General features: G+C 41.9%; 48 non-coding genes across 48 annotated transcripts; all 48 read left to right on the top strand.

Annotated features, from left to right (window-relative positions):
• Positions 1-118: 118 nt before the first annotated feature.
• TRNAA-UGC (transfer RNA alanine (anticodon UGC)) lies at positions 119-190 on the top strand. The gene has a single exon. It is a non-coding gene; the product is annotated as a tRNA-Ala (tRNA).
• Positions 191-464: 274 nt separating this feature from the next.
• Positions 465-536, top strand: TRNAA-UGC (transfer RNA alanine (anticodon UGC)). Its single transcript has one exon. It is a non-coding gene; the product is annotated as a tRNA-Ala (tRNA).
• Positions 537-1,156: 620 nt separating this feature from the next.
• On the top strand, positions 1,157-1,228 carry TRNAA-UGC (transfer RNA alanine (anticodon UGC)). The gene has a single exon. It is a non-coding gene; the product is annotated as a tRNA-Ala (tRNA).
• A 274-nt stretch (positions 1,229-1,502) lies between these two features.
• Positions 1,503-1,574, top strand: TRNAA-UGC (transfer RNA alanine (anticodon UGC)). Its single transcript has one exon. It is a non-coding gene; the product is annotated as a tRNA-Ala (tRNA).
• A 275-nt stretch (positions 1,575-1,849) lies between these two features.
• On the top strand, positions 1,850-1,921 carry TRNAA-UGC (transfer RNA alanine (anticodon UGC)). Its single transcript has one exon. It is a non-coding gene; the product is annotated as a tRNA-Ala (tRNA).
• A 274-nt stretch (positions 1,922-2,195) lies between these two features.
• TRNAA-UGC (transfer RNA alanine (anticodon UGC)) lies at positions 2,196-2,267 on the top strand. The gene has a single exon. It is a non-coding gene; the product is annotated as a tRNA-Ala (tRNA).
• A 273-nt stretch (positions 2,268-2,540) lies between these two features.
• Positions 2,541-2,612, top strand: TRNAA-UGC (transfer RNA alanine (anticodon UGC)). The gene has a single exon. It is a non-coding gene; the product is annotated as a tRNA-Ala (tRNA).
• Positions 2,613-2,890: 278 nt separating this feature from the next.
• Positions 2,891-2,962, top strand: TRNAA-UGC (transfer RNA alanine (anticodon UGC)). Its single transcript has one exon. It is a non-coding gene; the product is annotated as a tRNA-Ala (tRNA).
• Positions 2,963-3,581: 619 nt separating this feature from the next.
• Positions 3,582-3,653, top strand: TRNAA-UGC (transfer RNA alanine (anticodon UGC)). The gene has a single exon. It is a non-coding gene; the product is annotated as a tRNA-Ala (tRNA).
• Positions 3,654-3,927: 274 nt separating this feature from the next.
• Positions 3,928-3,999, top strand: TRNAA-UGC (transfer RNA alanine (anticodon UGC)). The gene has a single exon. It is a non-coding gene; the product is annotated as a tRNA-Ala (tRNA).
• Positions 4,000-4,619: 620 nt separating this feature from the next.
• On the top strand, positions 4,620-4,691 carry TRNAA-UGC (transfer RNA alanine (anticodon UGC)). Its single transcript has one exon. It is a non-coding gene; the product is annotated as a tRNA-Ala (tRNA).
• Positions 4,692-4,965: 274 nt separating this feature from the next.
• TRNAA-UGC (transfer RNA alanine (anticodon UGC)) lies at positions 4,966-5,037 on the top strand. Its single transcript has one exon. It is a non-coding gene; the product is annotated as a tRNA-Ala (tRNA).
• Positions 5,038-5,312: 275 nt separating this feature from the next.
• On the top strand, positions 5,313-5,384 carry TRNAA-UGC (transfer RNA alanine (anticodon UGC)). Its single transcript has one exon. It is a non-coding gene; the product is annotated as a tRNA-Ala (tRNA).
• A 274-nt stretch (positions 5,385-5,658) lies between these two features.
• On the top strand, positions 5,659-5,730 carry TRNAA-UGC (transfer RNA alanine (anticodon UGC)). The gene has a single exon. It is a non-coding gene; the product is annotated as a tRNA-Ala (tRNA).
• Positions 5,731-6,004: 274 nt separating this feature from the next.
• Positions 6,005-6,076, top strand: TRNAA-UGC (transfer RNA alanine (anticodon UGC)). The gene has a single exon. It is a non-coding gene; the product is annotated as a tRNA-Ala (tRNA).
• Positions 6,077-6,696: 620 nt separating this feature from the next.
• Positions 6,697-6,768, top strand: TRNAA-UGC (transfer RNA alanine (anticodon UGC)). Its single transcript has one exon. It is a non-coding gene; the product is annotated as a tRNA-Ala (tRNA).
• Positions 6,769-7,042: 274 nt separating this feature from the next.
• Positions 7,043-7,114, top strand: TRNAA-UGC (transfer RNA alanine (anticodon UGC)). Its single transcript has one exon. It is a non-coding gene; the product is annotated as a tRNA-Ala (tRNA).
• Positions 7,115-7,734: 620 nt separating this feature from the next.
• TRNAA-UGC (transfer RNA alanine (anticodon UGC)) lies at positions 7,735-7,806 on the top strand. The gene has a single exon. It is a non-coding gene; the product is annotated as a tRNA-Ala (tRNA).
• Positions 7,807-8,081: 275 nt separating this feature from the next.
• On the top strand, positions 8,082-8,153 carry TRNAA-UGC (transfer RNA alanine (anticodon UGC)). The gene has a single exon. It is a non-coding gene; the product is annotated as a tRNA-Ala (tRNA).
• Positions 8,154-8,427: 274 nt separating this feature from the next.
• On the top strand, positions 8,428-8,499 carry TRNAA-UGC (transfer RNA alanine (anticodon UGC)). The gene has a single exon. It is a non-coding gene; the product is annotated as a tRNA-Ala (tRNA).
• A 272-nt stretch (positions 8,500-8,771) lies between these two features.
• TRNAA-UGC (transfer RNA alanine (anticodon UGC)) lies at positions 8,772-8,843 on the top strand. The gene has a single exon. It is a non-coding gene; the product is annotated as a tRNA-Ala (tRNA).
• Positions 8,844-9,121: 278 nt separating this feature from the next.
• Positions 9,122-9,193, top strand: TRNAA-UGC (transfer RNA alanine (anticodon UGC)). Its single transcript has one exon. It is a non-coding gene; the product is annotated as a tRNA-Ala (tRNA).
• Positions 9,194-9,812: 619 nt separating this feature from the next.
• TRNAA-UGC (transfer RNA alanine (anticodon UGC)) lies at positions 9,813-9,884 on the top strand. The gene has a single exon. It is a non-coding gene; the product is annotated as a tRNA-Ala (tRNA).
• Positions 9,885-10,158: 274 nt separating this feature from the next.
• Positions 10,159-10,230, top strand: TRNAA-UGC (transfer RNA alanine (anticodon UGC)). The gene has a single exon. It is a non-coding gene; the product is annotated as a tRNA-Ala (tRNA).
• A 620-nt stretch (positions 10,231-10,850) lies between these two features.
• Positions 10,851-10,922, top strand: TRNAA-UGC (transfer RNA alanine (anticodon UGC)). The gene has a single exon. It is a non-coding gene; the product is annotated as a tRNA-Ala (tRNA).
• Positions 10,923-11,196: 274 nt separating this feature from the next.
• Positions 11,197-11,268, top strand: TRNAA-UGC (transfer RNA alanine (anticodon UGC)). The gene has a single exon. It is a non-coding gene; the product is annotated as a tRNA-Ala (tRNA).
• A 275-nt stretch (positions 11,269-11,543) lies between these two features.
• TRNAA-UGC (transfer RNA alanine (anticodon UGC)) lies at positions 11,544-11,615 on the top strand. Its single transcript has one exon. It is a non-coding gene; the product is annotated as a tRNA-Ala (tRNA).
• A 274-nt stretch (positions 11,616-11,889) lies between these two features.
• On the top strand, positions 11,890-11,961 carry TRNAA-UGC (transfer RNA alanine (anticodon UGC)). Its single transcript has one exon. It is a non-coding gene; the product is annotated as a tRNA-Ala (tRNA).
• A 274-nt stretch (positions 11,962-12,235) lies between these two features.
• Positions 12,236-12,307, top strand: TRNAA-UGC (transfer RNA alanine (anticodon UGC)). The gene has a single exon. It is a non-coding gene; the product is annotated as a tRNA-Ala (tRNA).
• A 275-nt stretch (positions 12,308-12,582) lies between these two features.
• TRNAA-UGC (transfer RNA alanine (anticodon UGC)) lies at positions 12,583-12,654 on the top strand. The gene has a single exon. It is a non-coding gene; the product is annotated as a tRNA-Ala (tRNA).
• A 274-nt stretch (positions 12,655-12,928) lies between these two features.
• On the top strand, positions 12,929-13,000 carry TRNAA-UGC (transfer RNA alanine (anticodon UGC)). The gene has a single exon. It is a non-coding gene; the product is annotated as a tRNA-Ala (tRNA).
• Positions 13,001-13,273: 273 nt separating this feature from the next.
• Positions 13,274-13,345, top strand: TRNAA-UGC (transfer RNA alanine (anticodon UGC)). Its single transcript has one exon. It is a non-coding gene; the product is annotated as a tRNA-Ala (tRNA).
• Positions 13,346-13,619: 274 nt separating this feature from the next.
• Positions 13,620-13,691, top strand: TRNAA-UGC (transfer RNA alanine (anticodon UGC)). The gene has a single exon. It is a non-coding gene; the product is annotated as a tRNA-Ala (tRNA).
• A 274-nt stretch (positions 13,692-13,965) lies between these two features.
• Positions 13,966-14,037, top strand: TRNAA-UGC (transfer RNA alanine (anticodon UGC)). Its single transcript has one exon. It is a non-coding gene; the product is annotated as a tRNA-Ala (tRNA).
• An 851-nt stretch (positions 14,038-14,888) lies between these two features.
• TRNAA-UGC (transfer RNA alanine (anticodon UGC)) lies at positions 14,889-14,960 on the top strand. Its single transcript has one exon. It is a non-coding gene; the product is annotated as a tRNA-Ala (tRNA).
• Positions 14,961-15,234: 274 nt separating this feature from the next.
• TRNAA-UGC (transfer RNA alanine (anticodon UGC)) lies at positions 15,235-15,306 on the top strand. The gene has a single exon. It is a non-coding gene; the product is annotated as a tRNA-Ala (tRNA).
• An 851-nt stretch (positions 15,307-16,157) lies between these two features.
• On the top strand, positions 16,158-16,229 carry TRNAA-UGC (transfer RNA alanine (anticodon UGC)). The gene has a single exon. It is a non-coding gene; the product is annotated as a tRNA-Ala (tRNA).
• Positions 16,230-16,503: 274 nt separating this feature from the next.
• TRNAA-UGC (transfer RNA alanine (anticodon UGC)) lies at positions 16,504-16,575 on the top strand. The gene has a single exon. It is a non-coding gene; the product is annotated as a tRNA-Ala (tRNA).
• A 273-nt stretch (positions 16,576-16,848) lies between these two features.
• On the top strand, positions 16,849-16,920 carry TRNAA-UGC (transfer RNA alanine (anticodon UGC)). Its single transcript has one exon. It is a non-coding gene; the product is annotated as a tRNA-Ala (tRNA).
• Positions 16,921-17,194: 274 nt separating this feature from the next.
• On the top strand, positions 17,195-17,266 carry TRNAA-UGC (transfer RNA alanine (anticodon UGC)). Its single transcript has one exon. It is a non-coding gene; the product is annotated as a tRNA-Ala (tRNA).
• A 274-nt stretch (positions 17,267-17,540) lies between these two features.
• On the top strand, positions 17,541-17,612 carry TRNAA-UGC (transfer RNA alanine (anticodon UGC)). The gene has a single exon. It is a non-coding gene; the product is annotated as a tRNA-Ala (tRNA).
• A 274-nt stretch (positions 17,613-17,886) lies between these two features.
• On the top strand, positions 17,887-17,958 carry TRNAA-UGC (transfer RNA alanine (anticodon UGC)). The gene has a single exon. It is a non-coding gene; the product is annotated as a tRNA-Ala (tRNA).
• Positions 17,959-18,230: 272 nt separating this feature from the next.
• Positions 18,231-18,302, top strand: TRNAA-UGC (transfer RNA alanine (anticodon UGC)). Its single transcript has one exon. It is a non-coding gene; the product is annotated as a tRNA-Ala (tRNA).
• Positions 18,303-18,574: 272 nt separating this feature from the next.
• On the top strand, positions 18,575-18,646 carry TRNAA-UGC (transfer RNA alanine (anticodon UGC)). Its single transcript has one exon. It is a non-coding gene; the product is annotated as a tRNA-Ala (tRNA).
• Positions 18,647-18,920: 274 nt separating this feature from the next.
• TRNAA-UGC (transfer RNA alanine (anticodon UGC)) lies at positions 18,921-18,992 on the top strand. Its single transcript has one exon. It is a non-coding gene; the product is annotated as a tRNA-Ala (tRNA).
• Positions 18,993-19,266: 274 nt separating this feature from the next.
• TRNAA-UGC (transfer RNA alanine (anticodon UGC)) lies at positions 19,267-19,338 on the top strand. Its single transcript has one exon. It is a non-coding gene; the product is annotated as a tRNA-Ala (tRNA).
• A 273-nt stretch (positions 19,339-19,611) lies between these two features.
• Positions 19,612-19,683, top strand: TRNAA-UGC (transfer RNA alanine (anticodon UGC)). Its single transcript has one exon. It is a non-coding gene; the product is annotated as a tRNA-Ala (tRNA).
• A 506-nt stretch (positions 19,684-20,189) lies between these two features.
• Positions 20,190-20,261, top strand: TRNAA-UGC (transfer RNA alanine (anticodon UGC)). Its single transcript has one exon. It is a non-coding gene; the product is annotated as a tRNA-Ala (tRNA).
• Positions 20,262-20,396: the final 135 nt, after the last annotated feature.

The following is a 20,396-nucleotide window of genomic DNA, read 5'->3' as shown; positions in this document are numbered from 1 at the left end:
AACTGCATCAGGTGGCAATGACGAGATGGTTTTGTTTATTTCAACTAATTTACTAATTTATTGTTAGAACAAGCTGATGAGCACCAAGAAACTCGTTAATGAGTGCTCCAGATGTAACGGGGGTGTAGCTCAGCGGTAGAGCGCTCGCTTTGCAAGGGAGAAATCTCGGGTTCAATCCCCGGCACCTCCAAAGCGCTCTCGACTTTAGCGGTATCTTTTTTTATTGCCTGTTGTAATACTACGGCACCACGAGTTACCGGTGCGCATATCATAAAATACATTTCATCGAACAGCGCTGCCATTTTCTTTGACTATAGAAATATGCGGCTTTCCTCAATGATGAAAAAACTGCATCAGGCGGCAATGATGAGATGATTTTGTTTATTTCAACTAATTGATTAATTCATTGTTAGAACAAGCTGATGAGCACCAAGAAACTCGTTAATGAGTGCTCTAAAGCTAACGGAAATGTAGCTCAGCGGTAGAGCGCTCGCTTTGCATGTGAGAAATCTCGGGTTCAATCCCCGGCACCTCCAAAGCGCTCTCGACTTTAGCGGTATCTTTTTTTATATCCTGTTGTAATACTACGGCACCACGAGTTACCGGTGCGCATATCATAAAATATATTTATTCAAACAGCGCTGTCATTTTCTTTGACTATAGAAATATGCGGCTTTCCTCAATGATGAAAAAACTGTATCAGGCGGCAATGACGAGATGGTTTTGTTCATTTCAACTAATTTACTTATTTATTGTTAGAACAAGCTGATGAGCACCAAGAAACTCGTTAATGAGTGCTCCAGATGTAACGGGGGTGTAGCTCAGCGGTAGAGCGCTCGCTTTGCATGTGAGAAATCTCGGGTTCAATAACCGGCACCTCCAAAGCGCTCTCGACTTTAGAGGTATCTTTTTTTATTGCCTGTTGTAATACTACGGCACCACGAGTTACCGGTGCGCATAACATTAAATACAATTTGTTGAACAGCGCTGCCATTTTCTTTGACTAAAGAAATATGCGGCTTACCTCAATGATGAAAAAACTGTATCAGGGGGCAAAGACGAGATGATTTTGTTTATTTCAACTAATTGATTATTTTTTTCTTTGAACAAGCTAATGAGCACCAAGAAACTCGTTAATGAGTGCTCTAAAGCTAACGGAAATGTAGCTCAGTGGTAGAGCGCTCGCTTTGCATGTGAGAAGTCCCGGATTCAATCCCCGGCACCTCCAAAGCGCTCTCGACTTTAGCGGTATCTTTTTTTATTGCCTGTTGTAATACTACGACACCATGAGTTACCGGTGCGCATAACATGAAATACACTTCATCAAACAGCGCTGCCACTTTCTTTGACTATAGAGATAAGCGGCTTTTCTCAATAATGAAAAAACTGTATCAGGCAGCAATGACGAGATGATTTTGTTTATTTCAACTAAATAATTAATTTATTGTTAGAACAAGCTGATGAGCACCAAGAAACTTGTTAATGAGTGTTCCAGATGAAACGGGGGTGTAGCTCAGTGGTAGAGCGCTCGCTTTGCATGTGAGAAGTCCCGGGTTCAATCCCCGGCACCTCCAAAGCGCTCTCGACTTTAGCGGTATCTTTTTTTTATTGCCTTTTGTGATACTACGACACCATGAGTTACCGGTGCGCATAACATGAAATACATTTCATCAAACAGCGCTTCCACTTTCTTTGACTATAGAGATAAGCGGCTTTTCTCAATAATGAAAAAACTGTATCAGGCAGCAATGACGAGATGATTTTGTTTATTTCAACTAATTAATTAATTTATTGTTAGAACAAGCTGATGAGCACCAAGAAACTTGTTAATGAGTGCTCCAGATGTAACGGGGGTGTAGCTCAGTGGTAGAGCGCTCGCTTTGCTTGTGAGAAGTCCCGGGTTCAATCCCTGGCACCTCCAAAGCGCTCTCGACTTTAGCGGTATCTTTTTTTATTGCCTTTTGTAATACTACGACACCATGAGTTACCGGTGCGCATAACATGAAATACATTTCATCAAACAGCGCTGCCACTTTCTTTGACTATAGAGATAAGCGGCTTTTCTCAATATTGAAAAAACTGTATCAGGCAGCAATGACGAGATGATTTTGTTTATTTCAACTAATTAATTAATTTATTGTTAGAACAAGCTGATGAGCACCAAGAAACTTGTTAATGAGTGCTCCAGATGTAACGGGGGTGTAGCTCAGTGGTAGAGCGCTCGCTTTGCATGTGAGAAGTCCCGGGTTCAATCCCCGGCACCTCCAAAGCGCTCTCGACTTTAGCGGTATCTTTTTTTATTGCCTGTTGTAATACTACGACACCATGAGTTACCGGTGCGCATAACATGAAATACACTTCATCAAACAGCGCTGCCACTTTCTTTGACTATAGAGATAAGCGGCTTTTCTCAATAATGAAAAAACTGTATCAGGCAGCAATGACGAGATGATTTTGTTTATTTAACTAATTGATTACTCTATTCTTTGAACAAGGTGATGAGCACCAAGAAACTCGTTAATGAGTGCTCCAAATGTAACGGGGGTGAAGCTCAGTGGTAGAGCGCTCGCTTTGCATGTGAGAAGTCCCGGGTTCAATCCCCGGCACCTCCAAAGCGCTCTCGACTTTAGCGGTATCTTTTTTTATTGCCTGTTGTAATACTACGACACCATGAGTTACTGGTGCGCATATTATGAAATACATTTCATCGAACCGAACAGCGCTGCCATTTTCTTTGACTATAGAAATATGCGGCTTTCCTCAATGATGAAAAAACTGCATCAGGCGGCAATGACGAGATGATTTTGTTTATTTCAACTAATTAATTAATTCATTGTTAGAACAAGCTGATGAGCAACAAGAAACTTGTTAATGAGTGCTCCAGATGTAAGGGGGAATAGCTCAGTGGTAGAGCGCTCGCTTTGCATGAGAGAAGTCCCGGGTTCAAACCCCGGCACCTCCAAATCGCTCTCGACTTTAGCGGTATCTTTTTATATTGCCTGTTGAAATACTATGGCACCACGAGTTACCGGTGCGCATAACATTAAATACAATTTGTTGAACAGCGCTGCCATTTTCTTTGACTAAAGAAATATGCGGCTTACCTCAATGATGAAAAAACTGTATTAGGGGGCAAAGACGAGATGATTTTGTTTATATCAACTAATTGATTATTTTTTGTTTGAACAAGCTGATGAGCACCAAGAAACTCGTTAATGAGTGCTCTAAAGCTAACGGAATTGTAGCTCAGTGGTGGAGCGCTCGCTTTGCATGTGAGAAATCTCGGGTTCAATCCCCGGCACCTCCAAAGCGCTCTCAACTTTAGCGGTATCTTTTTTTATATCCTGTTGTAATACTACGGCACCACGAGTTACCGGTGCGCATATCATAAAATACATTTCATCGAACAGCGCTGCCATTTTCTTTGACTATAGAAATATGCGGCTTTTCTCAATAATGAAAAAACTGCATCAGGTGGCAATGACGAGATGGTTTTGTTTATTTCAACTAATTTACTAATTTATTGTTAGAACAAGCTGATGAGCACCAAGAAACTCGTTAATGAGTGCTCCAGATGTAACGGGGGTGTAGCTCAGCGGTAGAGCGCTCGCTTTGCAAGGGAGAAATCTCGGGTTCAATCCCCGGCACCTCCAAAGCGCTCTCGACTTTAGCGGTATCTTTTTTTATTGCCTGTTGTATTACTACGGCACCACGAGTTACCGGTGCGCATATCATCAAATACATTTCATCGAACAGCGCTGCCATTTTCTTTGACTATAGAAATATGCGGCTTTCCTCAATGATAAAAAAACTGCATCAGGCGGCAATGATGAGATGATTTTGTTTATTTCAACTAATTGATTAATTCATTGTTAGAACAAGCTGATGAGCACCAAGAAACTCGTTAATTAGTGCTCTAAAGCTAACGGAAATGTAGCTCAGCGGTAGAGCGCTCGCTTTGCATGTGAGAAATCTCGGGTTCAATCCCCGGCACCTCCAAAGCGCTCTCGACTTTAGCGGTATCTTTTTTTATATCCTGTTGTAATACTTCGGCACCACGAGTTACCGGTGCGCATATCATAAAATATATTTAATCAAACAGCGCTGTCATTTTCTTTGACTATAGAAATATGCGGCTTTCCTCAATGATGAAAAAACTGTATCAGGCGGCAATGACGAGATGGTTTTGTTCATTTCAACTAATTTACTTATTTATTGTTAGAACAAGCTGATGAGCACCAAGAAAATCGTTAATGAGTGCTCCAGATGTAACGGGGGTGTAGCTCAGCGGTAGAGCGCTCGCTTTGCATGTGAGAAATCTCGGGTTCAATAACCGGCACCTCCAAAGCGCTCTCGACTTTAGAGGTATCTTTTTTTATTGCCTGTTGTAATACTACGGCACCACGAGTTACCGGTGCGCATAACATTAAATACAATTTGTTGAACAGCGCTGCCATTTTCTTTGACTAAAGAAATATGCGGCTTACCTCAATGATGAAAAAACTGTATCAGGTGGCAAAGACGAGATGATTTTGTTTATTTCAACTAATTGATTATTTTTTTCTTTGAACAAGCTAATGAGCACCAAGAAACTCGTTAATGAGTGCTCTAAAGCTAACGGAAATGTAGCTCAGTGGTAGAGCGCTCGCTTTGCATGTGAGAAGTCCCGGGTTCAATCCCCGGCACCTCCAAAGCGCTCTCGACTTTAGCGGTATCTTTTTTTATTGCCTGTTGTAATACTACGACACCATGAGTTACCGGTGCGCATAACATGAAATACACTTCATCAAACAGCGCTGCCACTTTCTTTGACTATAGAGATAAGCGGCTTTTCTCAATAATGAAAAAACTGTATCAGGCAGCAATGACGAGATGATTTTGTTTATTTCAACTAATTAATTAATTTATTGTTAGAACAAGCTGATGAGCACCAAGAAACTTGTTAATGAGTGCTCCAGATGAAACGGGGGTGTAGCTCAGTGGTAGAGCGCTCGCTTTGCATGTGAGAAGTCCCGGGTTCAATCCCCGGCACCTCCAAAGCGCTCTCGACTTTAGCGGTATCTTTTTTTTATTGCCTTTTGTAATACTACGACACCATGAGTTACCGGTGCGCATAACATGAAATACATTTCATCAAACAGCGCTGCCACTTTCTTTGACTATAGAGATAAGCGGCTTTTCTCAATAATGAAAAAACTGTATCAGGCAGCAAAGACGAGATGATTTTGTTTATTTCAACTAATTAATTAATTTATTGTTAGAACAAGCTGATGAGCACCAAGAAACTTGTTAATGAGTGCTCCAGATGTAACGGGGGTGTAGCTCAGTGGTAGAGCGCTCGCTTTGCTTGTGAGAAGTCCCGGGTTCAATCCCCGGCACCTCCAAAGCGCTCTCGACTTTAGCGGTATCTTTTTTTATTGCCTTTTGTAATACTACGACACCATGAGTTACCGGTGCGCATAACATGAAATACATTTCATCAAACAGCGCTGCCACTTTCTTTGACTATAGAGATAAGCGGCTTTTCTCAATAATGAAAAAACTGTATCAGGCAGCAATGACGAGATGATTTTGTTTATTTCAACTAATTAATTAATTTATTGTTAGAACAAGCTGATGAGCACCAAGAAACTTGTTAATGAGTGCTCCAGATGTAACGGGGGTGTAGCTCAGTGGTAGAGCGCTCGCTTTGCATGTGAGAAGTCCCGGGTTCAATCCCCGGCACCTCCAAAGCGCTCTCGACTTTAGTGGTATCTTTTTTTATTGCCTGTTGTAATACTACGACACCATGAGTTACCGGTGCGCATAACATGAAATACACTTCATCAAACAGCGCTGCCACTTTCTTTGACTATAGAGATAAGCGGCTTTTCTCAATAATGAAAAAACTGTATCAGGCAGCAATGACGAGATGATTTTGTTTATTTCAACTAATTAATTATTTTATTGTTAGAACAAGCTGATGAGCACCAAGAAACTTGTTAATGAGTGCTCCAGATGAAACGGGGGTGTAGCTCAGTGGTAGAGCGCTCGCTTTGCATGTGAGAAGTCCCGGGTTCAATCCCCGGCACCTCCAAAGCGCTCTCGACTTTAGCGGTATCTTTTTTTTATTGCCTTTTGTAATACTACGACACCATGAGTTACCGGTGCGCATAACATGAAATACATTTCATCAAACAGTGCTGCCACTTTCTTTGACTATAGAGATAAGCGGCTTTTCTCAATAATGAAAAAACTGTATCAGGCAGCAATGACGAGATGATTTTGTTTATTTCAACTAATTAATTAATTTATTGTTAGAACAAGCTGATGAGCACCAAGAAACTTGTTAATGAGTGCTCTAAAGCTAACGGAATTGTAGCTCAGTGGTGGAGCGCTCGCTTTGCATGTGAGAAATCTCGGGTTCAATCCCCGGCACCTCCAAAGCGCTCTCAACTTAGCGGTATCTTTTTTTATATCCTGTTGTAATACTACGGCACCACGAGTTACCGGTGCGCATATCATAAAATACATTTCATCGAACAGCGCTGCCATTTTCTTTGACTATAGAAATATGCGGCTTTTCTCAATAATGAAAAAACTGCATCAGGTGGCAATGACGAGATGGTTTTGTTTATTTCAACTAATTTACTAATTTATTGTTAGAACAAGCTGATGAGCACCAAGAAACTCGTTAATGAGTGCTCCAGATGTAACGGGGGTGTAGCTCAGCGGTAGAGCGCTCGCTTTGCAAGGGAGAAATCTCGGGTTCAATCCCCGGCACCTCCAAAGCGCTCTCGACTTTAGCGGTATCTTTTTTTATTGCCTGTTGTAATACTACGGCACCACGAGTTACCGGTGCGCATATCATAAAATACATTTCATCGAACAGCGCTGCCATTTTCTTTGACTATAGAAATATGCGGCTTTCCTCAATGATGAAAAAACTGCATCAGGCGGCAATGATGAGATGATTTTGTTTATTTCAACTAATTGATTAATTCATTGTTAGAACAAGCTGATGAGCACCAAGAAACTCGTTAATGAGTGCTCTAAAGCTAACGGAAATGTAGCTCAGCGGTAGAGCGCTCGCTTTGCATGTGAGAAATCTCGGGTTCAATCCCCGGCACCTCCAAAGCGCTCTCGACTTTAGCGGTATCTTTTTTTATATCCTGTTGTAATACTACGGCACCACGAGTTACCGGTGCGCATATCATAAAATATATTTATTCAAACAGCGCTGTCATTTTCTTTGACTATAGAAATATGCGGCTTTCCTCAATGATGAAAAAACTGTATCAGGCGGCAATGACGAGATGGTTTTGTTCATTTCAACTAATTTACTTATTTATTGTTAGAACAAGCTGATGAGCACCAAGAAACTCGTTAATGAGTGCTCCAGATGTAACGGGGGTGTAGCTCAGCGGTAGAGCGCTCGCTTTGCATGTGAGAAATCTCGGGTTCAATAACCGGCACCTCCAAAGCGCTCTCGACTTTAGAGGTATCTTTTTTTATTGCCTGTTGTAATACTACGGCACCATGAGTTACCGGTGCGCATAACATGAAATACACTTCATCAAACAGCGCTGCCACTTTCTTTGACTATAGAGATAAGCGGCTTTTCTCAATAATGAAAAAACTGTATCAGGCAGCAATGACGAGATGATTTTGTTTATTTCAACTAAATAATTAATTTATTGTTAGAACAAGCTGATGAGCACCAAGAAACTTGTTAATGAGTGTTCCAGATGAAACGGGGGTGTAGCTCAGTGGTAGAGCGCTCGCTTTGCATGTGAGAAGTCCCGGGTTCAATCCCCGGCACCTCCAAAGCGCTCTCGACTTTAGCGGTATCTTTTTTTTATTGCCTTTTGTGATACTACGACACCATGAGTTACCGGTGCGCATAACATGAAATACATTTCATCAAACAGCGCTGCCACTTTCTTTGACTATAGAGATAAGCGGCTTTTCTCAATAATGAAAAAACTGTATCAGGCAGCAATGACGAGATGATTTTGTTTATTTCAACTAATTAATTAATTTATTGTTAGAACAAGCTGATGAGCACCAAGAAACTTGTTAATGAGTGCTCCAGATGTAACGGGGGTGTAGCTCAGTGGTAGAGCGCTCGCTTTGCTTGTGAGAAGTCCCGGGTTCAATCCCTGGCACCTCCAAAGCGCTCTCGACTTTAGCGGTATCTTTTTTTATTGCCTTTTGTAATACTACGACACCATGAGTTACCGGTGCGCATAACATGAAATACATTTCATCAAACAGCGCTGCCACTTTCTTTGACTATAGAGATAAGCGGCTTTTCTCAATATTGAAAAAACTGTATCAGGCAGCAATGACGAGATGATTTTGTTTATTTCAACTAATTAATTAATTTATTGTTAGAACAAGCTGATGAGCACCAAGAAACTTGTTAATGAGTGCTCCAGATGTAACGGGGGTGTAGCTCAGTGGTAGAGCGCTCGCTTTGCATGTGAGAAGTCCCGGGTTCAATCCCCGGCACCTCCAAAGCGCTCTCGACTTTAGCGGTATCTTTTTTATTGCCTGTTGTAATACTACGACACCATGAGTTACCGGTGCGCATAACATGAAATACACTTCATCAAACAGCGCTGCCACTTTCTTTGACTATAGAGATAAGCGGCTTTTCTCAATAATGAAAAAACTGTATCAGGCAGCAATGACGAGATGATTTTGTTTATTTAACTAATTGATTACTCTATTCTTTGAACAAGGTGATGAGCACCAAGAAACTCGTTAATGAGTGCTCCAAATGTAACGGGGGTGAAGCTCAGTGGTAGAGCGCTCGCTTTGCATGTGAGAAGTCCCGGGTTCAATCCCCGGCACCTCCAAAGCGCTCTCGACTTTAGCGGTATCTTTTTTTATTGCCTGTTGTAATACTACGACACCATGAGTTACTGGTGCGCATATTATGAAATACATTTCATCGAACCGAACAGCGCTGCCATTTTCTTTGACTATAGAAATATGCGGCTTTCCTCAATGATGAAAAAACTGCATCAGGCGGCAATGACGAGATGATTTTGTTTATTTCAACTAATTAATTAATTCATTGTTAGAACAAGCTGATGAGCAACAAGAAACTTGTTAATGAGTGCTCCAGATGTAAGGGGGAATAGCTCAGTGGTAGAGCGCTCGCTTTGCATGAGAGAAGTCCCGGGTTCAAACCCCGGCACCTCCAAATCGCTCTCGACTTTAGCGGTATCTTTTTATATTGCCTGTTGAAATACTATGGCACCACGAGTTACCGGTGCGCATAACATTAAATACAATTTGTTGAACAGCGCTGCCATTTTCTTTGACTAAAGAAATATGCGGCTTACCTCAATGATGAAAAAACTGTATTAGGGGGCAAAGACGAGATGATTTTGTTTATATCAACTAATTGATTATTTTTTGTTTGAACAAGCTGATGAGCACCAAGAAACTCGTTAATGAGTGCTCTAAAGCTAACGGAATTGTAGCTCAGTGGTGGAGCGCTCGCTTTGCATGTGAGAAATCTCGGGTTCAATCCCCGGCACCTCCAAAGCGCTCTCAACTTTAGCGGTATCTTTTTTTATATCCTGTTGTAATACTACGGCACCACGAGTTACCGGTGCGCATATCATAAAATACATTTCATCGAACAGCGCTGCCATTTTCTTTGACTATAGAAATATGCGGCTTTTCTCAATAATGAAAAAACTGCATCAGGTGGCAATGACGAGATGGTTTTGTTTATTTCAACTAATTTACTAATTTATTGTTAGAACAAGCTGATGAGCACCAAGAAACTCGTTAATGAGTGCTCCAGATGTAACGGGGGTGTAGCTCAGCGGTAGAGCGCTCGCTTTGCAAGGGAGAAATCTCGGGTTCAATCCCCGGCACCTCCAAAGCGCTCTCGACTTTAGCGGTATCTTTTTTTATTGCCTGTTGTATTACTACGGCACCACGAGTTACCGGTGCGCATATCATCAAATACATTTCATCGAACAGCGCTGCCATTTTCTTTGACTATAGAAATATGCGGCTTTCCTCAATGATAAAAAAACTGCATCAGGCGGCAATGATGAGATGATTTTGTTTATTTCAACTAATTGATTAATTCATTGTTAGAACAAGCTGATGAGCACCAAGAAACTCGTTAATTAGTGCTCTAAAGCTAACGGAAATGTAGCTCAGCGGTAGAGCGCTCGCTTTGCATGTGAGAAATCTCGGGTTCAATCCCCGGCACCTCCAAAGCGCTCTCGACTTTAGCGGTATCTTTTTTTATATCCTGTTGTAATACTTCGGCACCACGAGTTACCGGTGCGCATATCATAAAATATATTTAATCAAACAGCGCTGTCATTTTCTTTGACTATAGAAATATGCGGCTTTCCTCAATGATGAAAAAACTGTATCAGGCGGCAATGACGAGATGGTTTTGTTCATTTCAACTAATTTACTTATTTATTGTTAGAACAAGCTGATGAGCACCAAGAAAATCGTTAATGAGTGCTCCAGATGTAACGGGGGTGTAGCTCAGCGGTAGAGCGCTCGCTTTGCATGTGAGAAATCTCGGGTTCAATAACCGGCACCTCCAAAGCGCTCTCGACTTTAGAGGTATCTTTTTTTATTGCCTGTTGTAATACTACGGCACCACGAGTTACCGGTGCGCATAACATTAAATACAATTTGTTGAACAGCGCTGCCATTTTCTTTGACTAAAGAAATATGCGGCTTACCTCAATGATGAAAAAACTGTATCAGGTGGCAAAGACGAGATGATTTTGTTTATTTCAACTAATTGATTATTTTTTTCTTTGAACAAGCTAATGAGCACCAAGAAACTCGTTAATGAGTGCTCTAAAGCTAACGGAAATGTAGCTCAGTGGTAGAGCGCTCGCTTTGCATGTGAGAAGTCCCGGGTTCAATCCCCGGCACCTCCAAAGCGCTCTCGACTTTAGCGGTATCTTTTTTTATTGCCTGTTGTAATACTACGACACCATGAGTTACCGGTGCGCATAACATGAAATACACTTCATCAAACAGCGCTGCCACTTTCTTTGACTATAGAGATAAGCGGCTTTTCTCAATAATGAAAAAACTGTATCAGGCAGCAATGACGAGATGATTTTGTTTATTTCAACTAATTAATTAATTTATTGTTAGAACAAGCTGATGAGCACCAAGAAACTTGTTAATGAGTGCTCCAGATGAAACGGGGGTGTAGCTCAGTGGTAGAGCGCTCGCTTTGCATGTGAGAAGTCCCGGGTTCAATCCCCGGCACCTCCAAAGCGCTCTCGACTTTAGCGGTATCTTTTTTTTATTGCCTTTTGTAATACTACGACACCATGAGTTACCGGTGCGCATAACATGAAATACATTTCATCAAACAGCGCTGCCACTTTCTTTGACTATAGAGATAAGCGGCTTTTCTCAATAATGAAAAAACTGTATCAGGCAGCAAAGACGAGATGATTTTGTTTATTTCAACTAATTAATTAATTTATTGTTAGAACAAGCTGATGAGCACCAAGAAACTTGTTAATGAGTGCTCCAGATGTAACGGGGGTGTAGCTCAGTGGTAGAGCGCTCGCTTTGCTTGTGAGAAGTCCCGGGTTCAATCCCCGGCACCCCCAAAGCGCTCTCGACTTTAGCGGTATCTTTTTTTATTGCCTTTTGTAATACTACGACACCATGAGTTACCGGTGCGCATAACATGAAATACATTTCATCAAACAGCGCTGCCACTTTCTTTGACTATAGAGATAAGCGGCTTTTCTCAATAATGAAAAAACTGTATCAGGCAGCAATGACGAGATGATTTTGTTTATTTCAACTAATTAATTAATTTATTGTTAGAACAAGCTGATGAGCACCAAGAAACTTGTTAATGAGTGCTCCAGATGTAACGGGGGTGTAGCTCAGTGGTAGAGCGCTCGCTTTGCATGTGAGAAGTCCCGGGTTCAATCCCCGGCACCTCCAAAGCGCTCTCGACTTTAGTGGTATCTTTTTTTATTGCCTGTTGTAATACTACGACACCATGAGTTACCGGTGCGCATAACATGAAATACACTTCATCAAACAGCGCTGCCACTTTCTTTGACTATAGAGATAAGCGGCTTTTCTCAATAATGAAAAAACTGTATCAGGCAGCAATGACGAGATGATTTTGTTTATTTCAACTAATTAATTATTTTATTGTTAGAACAAGCTGATGAGCACCAAGAAACTTGTTAATGAGTGCTCCAGATGAAACGGGGGTGTAGCTCAGTGGTAGAGCGCTCGCTTTGCATGTGAGAAGTCCCGGGTTCAATCTCCGGCACCTCCAAAGCGCTCTCGACTTTAGCGGTATCTTTTTTTTATTGCCTTTTGTAATACTACGACACCATGAGTTACCGGTGCGCATAACATGAAATACATTTCATCAAACAGTGCTGCCACTTTCTTTGACTATAGAGATAAGCGGCTTTTCTCAATAATGAAAAAACTGTATCAGGCAGCAATGACGAGATGATTTTGTTTATTTCAACTAATTAATTAATTTATTGTTAGAACAAGCTGATGAGCACCAAGAAACTTGTTAATGAGTGCTCCAGATGTAACGGGGGTGTAGCTCAGTGGTAGAGCGCTCGCTTTGCTTGTGAGAAGTCCCGGGTTCAATCTCCGGCACCTCCAAAGCGCTCTCGACTTTAGCGGTATCTTTTTTTATTGCCTTTTGTAATACTACGACACCATGAGTTACCGGTGCGCATAACATGAAATACATTTCATCAAACAGCGCTGCCACTTTCTTTGACTATAGAGATAAGCGGCTTTTCTCAATAATGAAAGAATTGTATCAGGCAGCAATGACGAGATGATTTTGTTTATTTCAACTAATTAATTAATTTATTGTTAGAACAAGCTGATGAGCACCAAGAAACTTGTTAATGAGTGCTCCAGATGTAACGGGGGTGTAGCTCAGTGGTAGAGCGCTCGCTTTGCATGTGAGAAGTCCCGGGTTCAATCCCCGGCACCTCCAAAGCGCTCTCGACTTTGGCGGTATCTTTTTTTATTGCCTGTTGTAATACTACGACACCATGAGTTACCGGTGCGCATAACATGAAATACACTTCATCAAACAGCGCTGCCACTTTCTTTGACTATAGAGATAAGCGGCTTTTCTCAATAATGAAAAAACTGTATCAGGCAGCAATGACGAGATGATTTTGTTTATTTAACTAATTGATTACTCTATTCTTTGAACAAGGTGATGAGCACCAAGAAACTCGTTGATGAGTGCTCCAAATGTAACGGGGGTGAAGCTCAGTAGTAGAGCGCTCGCTTTGCATGTGAGAAGTCCCGGGTTCAATCCCCGGCACCTCCAAAGCGCTCTCGACTTTAGCAGTATCTTTTTTTATTGCCTGTTGTAATACTACGTCACCACGAGTTACCGGTGCGCATAACATGAAATACACTTCATCAAACAGCGCTGCCACTTTCTTTGACTATAGAGATAAGCGGCTTTCCTCAATGATGAGAAAACTGCATCAGGCGGCAATGACGAGATGATTTTGTTTATTTCAACTAATTGATTAATTCATTGTTAGAACAAGCTGATGAGCACCAAGAAACTTGTTAATGAGTGCTCCAGATGTAACGGGGGTGTAGCTCAGTGGTAGAGCGTTCGCTTTGCATGTGAGAAGTCCCGGGTTGAAACACCGGCACCTCCAAAGCGCTCTCGACTTTAGCAGTATCTTTTTTTATTGCCTGTTGTAATAATACGTCACCACGAGTTACCGGTGCGCATAACATGAAATACATTTCATCGAACAGCGCTGCCATTCTCTTTGACTATAGAAATATACGGCTTGCCTCAATGATGAAAAAACTGTATCAGCCGGTAATGACGAGATGATTTTGTTTATTTCATCTAATTGATTACTTTATTGTTTGAACAAGCTGATGAGCACCAAGAAACTTGTTAATGAGTGCTCGAGATGTAACGGGGGTGTAGATCAGTGGTAGAGTGCTCGCTTTGCATGTGAGAAGTCCCGGGTTCAATTCCCGGCACCTCCAAAGCGCTCTCGACTTTAGCGGTATCTATTTTGATTGCCTGTTGTAATACTACGGCACCAATGACGAGATGATTTTGTTTATTTCAACTATTGAATTATTTTATTGTTAGAACAAGCTGATGAGCACCAAGAAACTCGTTAATGGGTGCTCGAGATGTAACGGGGGTGTAGATCAGTTATAGAGTGCTCGCTTTGCATGTGAGAAGTCCCGGGTTCAATCCCCGGCACCTCCAAAGCGCTCTCGACTTTAGCGGTATCTTTTTTGATTGCCTGTTGTAACACTACGGCACCACGAGTTACCGGTGCGCATATCATGAAATACAATTCATCAAACAGCGCTGCCATTTTCTTTGACTATACAAATATGCGGCTTTCCTCAATGATGAAAAAACTGTATCAGGCAGCAATTACGAGATGATTTTGTTTATTTCTACTATTGAATTATTTTATTGTTAGAACAAGCTGATGAGCTCCAAGAAACTCGTTAATGAGTGCTCCAGATGTAACGGGGGTGTAGCTCAGTGGTAGAGCGCTCTCTTTGCATGATGAAGTCCCGGGTTTAATCCCCGGCACCTCCAAAGCGCTCTCGACTTTAGCACTATCTTTTTTGATTGCCTGTTGTAATACTACGGCACAACGAGTTACCGGTGCGCATAACATGAAATACATTTCATCAAACAGCGCTGCCACTTTCTTTGACTATAGAGATAAGCGGCTTTTCTCAATAATGAAAAAACTGTATCAGGCAGCAATGACGAGATGATTTTGTTTATTTCAACTAATTGATTAATTTATTGTTAGAACAAGCTGATGAGCACCAAGAAACTCGTTAATGAGTGCTCCAGTTGTAACGGGGGTGTAGCTCAGTGGTAGAGCGCTCGCTTTGCATGTGAGAAGTCCCGGGTTCAATCCCCGGCACCTCCAAAGCGCTCTCGACTTTAGCGGTATCTTTTTTTATTGCCTGTTGTAATACTACGACACCATGAGTTACCGGTGCGCATAACATGAAATACACTTCATCGAACAGCGCTGCCATTCTCTTTGACTATAGAAATATACGGCTTCCCTCAATGATGAAAAAACTGTATCAGCCGGTAATGACGAGATGATTTTGTTTATTTCATTTAATTGATTACTTTATTGTTTGAACAAGCTGATGAGCACCAAAAAACTCGTTAATGAGTGCTCCAGATGTAACGGGTGTGTAGCTCAGTGGCAGAGCGCTCGCTTTGCATGTGAGAAGTCCCGGGTTCAATCCCCGGCACCTCCGAAGCGCTCTCGACTTTAGCGGTATCGTTTTTTATTGCCTGTTGTAATACTACGGCACCACGAGTTACCGGTGCGCATATCTTGAAATACATTTCGTCGAACAGCGCTGCCATTTTCTTTGACTATAGAAATATGCGGCTTTCCTCAATGATGAAAAACTGTATCAGGCAGCAATGACGAGATGATTTTGTTTATTTCAACTATTGAATTATTTTATTGTTAGAACAAGCTGATGAGCACCAAGAAACTCGTTTATGAGTGCTCGAGATGTAACGGGGGTGTAGATCAGTGCTAGAGTGCTCGCTTTGCATGTGAGAAGTCCCGGGTTCTATTCCCGGCACCTCCAAAGCACTCTCGACTTTAGCGGTATCTATTTTGATTCCCTGTTGTAATACTACGGCACCAATGACGAGATGATTTTGTTTATTTCAACTATTGAATTATTTTATTGTTAGAACAAGCTGATGAGCACCAAGAAACTCGTTAATGGGTGCTCGAGATGTAACGGGGGTGTAGATCAGTTATAGAGTGCTCGCTTTGCATGTGAGAAGTCCCGGGTTCAATCCCCGGCACCTCCAAAGCGCTCTCGACTTTAGCGGTATCTTTTTTGATTGCCTGTTGTAATACTACGGCACCACGAGTTACCGGTGCGCATATCATGAAATACAATTCATCAAACAGCGCTGCCATTTTCTTTGACTATACAAATATGCGGCTTTCCTCAATGATGAAAAAACTGTATCAGGCAGCAATTACGAGATGATTTTGTTTATTTCTACTATTGAATTATTTTATTGTTAGAACAAGCTGATGAGCTCCAAGAAACTCGTTAATGAGTGCTCCAGATGTAACGGGGGTGTAGCTCAGTGGTAGAGCGCTCGCTTTGCATGGGAGAAGTCCCGGGTTTAATCCCCGGCACCTCCAAAGCGCTCTCGACTTTAGCAGTATCTTTTTTGATTGCCTATTGTAGTACTACGGCACCACGAGTTACCGGTGCGCATATCATGAAATACATTTCATCGAACAGCGCTGCCATTTTCTTTGACTATAGAAATATGCGGCTTTCCTCAATGATGAAAAAACTGTATCAGGCAGCAATGACGAGATGATTTTGTCTATTTCAACTACTGAATTATTTTATTGTTGGAACAAGCTGGTGAGTACCAAGAAACTCGTTAATGAGTGCTCCAAAAGTAACGGGGGTGTAGCTCAGTGGTAGAGTGCTCGCTTTGCATGTGAGAAGTCCCGGGTTCAATCCCCGGCACCTCCAAAGCGCTCTCGACTTTAGCGGTATCTTTTTTGATTGCCTGTTGTAATACTACGGCACCACGAGTTACCGGTGCGCATATGATGAAATACATTTCATCAAACAGCGCTGCCATTTTCTTTGACTATAGAAATATGCGGCTTTCCTCAATGATGAAAAAACTGTATCAGGCAGCAATGACGAGATGATTTTGTTTATTTCAACAATTGATTAATTTATTGTTAAAACAAGCTGATGAGCACCAAGAAACTCGTTAATGAGTGCTCCAGATGTAACGGGGGTGTAGCTCAGTGGTAGAGCGCTCGCTTTGCATGTGAGAAGTCCCGGGTTCAAGCCCCGGCACCTCCAAATCGCTCTCGATTTTAGCGGTATCTTTTTTTATTGCCTGTTGTAATACTACGGCACCACGAGTGACTGGTGCGCATATCATGAAATACATTTCTTCGAACAGCGCTGCCATTTTCTTTGACTATAGAAATATGCGGCTTTCCTCAATGATGAAAAAACTGCATCAGGCGGCAATGACGAGATGATTTTGTTTATTTCAACTAATTGATTAATTCATTGTTTGAACAAGCTGATGAGCACCAAGAAACTTGTTAATGAGTGCTCCAGATGTAACGGGGGTGTAGCTCAGTGGTAGAGCGTTCGCTTTGCTTGTGAGAAGTCCCGGGTTCAAACCCCGGCACCTCCAAATCGCTATCGACTTTAGCGGTATCTTTGTATATTGCCTGTTGAAATACTATGGCACCACGAGTTACCAGTGCGCATAACATGAAATACATTTCATCAAACAGCGCTGCCACTTTCTTTGACTATAGAGATAAGCGGCTTTTCTCAATAATGAAAAAACTGTATCAGGCAGCAATGACGAGATAATTTTGTTTATTTCAACTAATTGATTAATTTATTGTTAGAACAAGCTGATGAGCACCAAGAAACTTGTTAATGAGTGCTCCAGATGTAACGGGGGTGTAGCTCAGTGGTAGAGCGCTCGCTTTGCATGTGAGAAGTCCCGGGTTCAATCCCCGGCACCTCCAAAGCGCTCTCGACTTTAGCGGTATCTTTTTTTATTGCCTTTTGTAATACTACGACACCATGAGTTACCGGTGCGCATAACATGAAATACATTTCATCAAACAGCGCTGCCACTTTCTTTGACTATAGAGATAAGCGGCTTTTCTCAATAATGGAAAAACTGTATCAGGCAGCAATGACGAGATGATTTTGTTTATTTCAACTAATTGATTAATTTATTGTTAGAACAAGCTGATGAGCACCAAGAAACTCGTTAATGAGTGCTCCAGAAGTAACGGGGGTGTAGCTCAGTGGTAGAGCGCTCGCTTTGCATGTGAGAAGTCCCGGGTTCAATCCCCGGCACCTCCAAAGCGCTCTCGACTTTAGCGGTATCTTTTTTTATTGCCTGTTGTAATACTACGACACCATGAGTTACCGGTGCGCATAACATGAAATACACTTCATCAAACAACGCTGCCACTTTCTTTGACTATAGAGATAAGCGTCTTTTCTCAATAATGAAAAAACTGTATCAGGCAGCAATGACGAGATGATTTTGTTTATTTAACTAATTGATTACTTTATTGTTTGAACAAGGTGATGAGCACCAAGAAATCGTTAATGAGTGCTCGAAATGTAACGGGGGTGTAGCTCAGTGGTAGAGCGTTCTCTTTGCATGTGAGAAGTCCCGGGTTGAAACCCCGGCACCTCCAAAGCGCTCTCGACTTTAGCGGTATCTTTTTTATTGCCTGTTGTAATACTACGACACCATGAGTTACCGGTGCGCATAACATGAAATACACTTCATCAAACAGCGCTGCCACTTTCTTTGACTATAGAGATAAGCGGCTTTTCTCAATAATGAAAAAACTGTATCAGGCAGCAATGACTAGATGATTTTGTTTATTTAACTAATTGATTACTTTATTGTTTGAACAAGGTGTTGAGCACCAAGAAACTCGTTAATGAGTGCTCCAAATGTAACGGGGGTGAAGCTCAGCGGTAGAGCGCTCGCTTTGCATGTGAGAAGTCCCGGGTTCAATTCCCGGCTCCTCCAAAGCGCTCTCGACTTTAGCGGTATCTTTTTTTATTGCCTGTTGTAATACTACGACACCATGAGTTACCGGTGCGCATAACATGAAATACACTTCATCAAACAGCGCTGCCACTTTCTTTGACTATAGAGATAAGCGGCTTCCCTCAATGATGAAAAAACTGCATCAGGCGGCAATGACGAGATGATTTTGTTTATTTCAACTAATTGATTATTTCATTGTTAGAACAAGCTGATGAGCACCAAGAAACTTGTTAATGAATGCTCCAGATGTAACGGGGGTGTAGCTCAGTGGTAGAGCATTCGCTTTGCATGTGAGAAGTCCCGGGTTGAAATCCCAGCACCTCCAAAGCGCTCTCGACTTTAGCAGTATCTTTTTTTATTGCCTGTTGTAATTCTACGGCACCACGAGTTACCGGTGCGCATAACATGAAATACATTTCATCGAACAGCGCTGCCATTTTCTTTGACTATAGAAATATACGGCTTCCCTCAATGATGAAAAAACTGTATCAGCCGGTAATGACGAGATGATTTTGTTTATTTCATCTAATTGATTACTTTATTGTTTGAACAAGCTGATGACCACCAAAAAACTCGTTAATGAGTGCTCCAGATGTAACGGGTGTGTAGCTCAGTGGCAGAGCGCTCGCTTTGCATGTGAGAAGTCCCGGGTTCAATCCCCGGCACCTCCAAAGCGCTCTCGACTTTAGCGGTATCTTTTTTTATTGCCTGTTGTAATACTACGGCACCACGAGTTACCGGTGCGCATATATTGAAATACATTTCGTCGAACAGCGCTGCCATTTTCTTTGACTATAGAAATATGCGGCTTTCCTAAATGATGAAAAACTGTATCAGGCAGCAATGACGAAATGATTTTGTTTATTTCAACTATTGAATTATTTTATTGTTAAAACAAGCTGATGAGCACCAAGAAACTCGATAATGAGTGCTCGAGATGTAACGGGGGTGTAGATCAGTGGTAGAGTGCTCGCTTTGCATGTGAGAAGTCCCGGGTTCAATCCCCGGCACCTCCAAAGCACTCTCGACTTTAGCGGTATCTATTTTGATTGCCTGTTGTAATACTACGGCACCAATGACGAGATGATTTTGTTTATTTCTACTATTGAATTATTTTATTGTTAGAACAAGCTGATGAGCACCAAGAAACTCGTTAATGGGTGCTCGAGATGTAACGGGGGGTTAGATCAGTGGTAGAGTGCTCGCTTTGCATGTGAGAAGTCCCGGGTTCAATCCCCGGCACCTCCAAAGCGCTCTCGACTTTAGCGGTATCTTTTTTGATTGCCTGTTGTAATACTATGGCACCACGAGTTACCGGTGCGCATATCATGAAATACAATTCATCAAACAGCGCTGCCATTTTCTTTGACTATACAAATATGCGGCTTTCCTCAATGATGAAAAAACTGTATCAGGCAGCAATTACGAGATGATTTTGTTTATTTCTACTATTGAATTATTTTATTGTTAGAACAAGCTGATGAGCTCCAAGAAACTCGTTAATGAGTGCTCCAGATGTAACGGGGGTGTAGCTCAGTGGTAGAGCGCTCGCTTTGCATGGGAGAAGTCCTGGGTTCAATCCCCGGCACCTCTAAAGCGCTCTCGACTTTAGCGGTATCTTTTTTGATTGCCTGTTGTAATACTACGGCACCACGAGTTACCGGTGCGCATATGATGAAATACATTTCCTCAAACAGCGCTGCCATTTTCTTTGACTATAGAAATATGC

Source organism: Rhipicephalus microplus, chromosome 3 (assembly GCF_043290135.1).
Source record: "Rhipicephalus microplus isolate Deutch F79 chromosome 3, USDA_Rmic, whole genome shotgun sequence".
Lineage (NCBI taxonomy): Eukaryota > Metazoa > Arthropoda > Arachnida > Ixodida > Ixodidae > Rhipicephalus > Rhipicephalus microplus.
The sequence above is the reverse complement of the archived record's forward strand: the minus strand, read 5'-3'. Positions and strand labels throughout refer to the sequence as shown.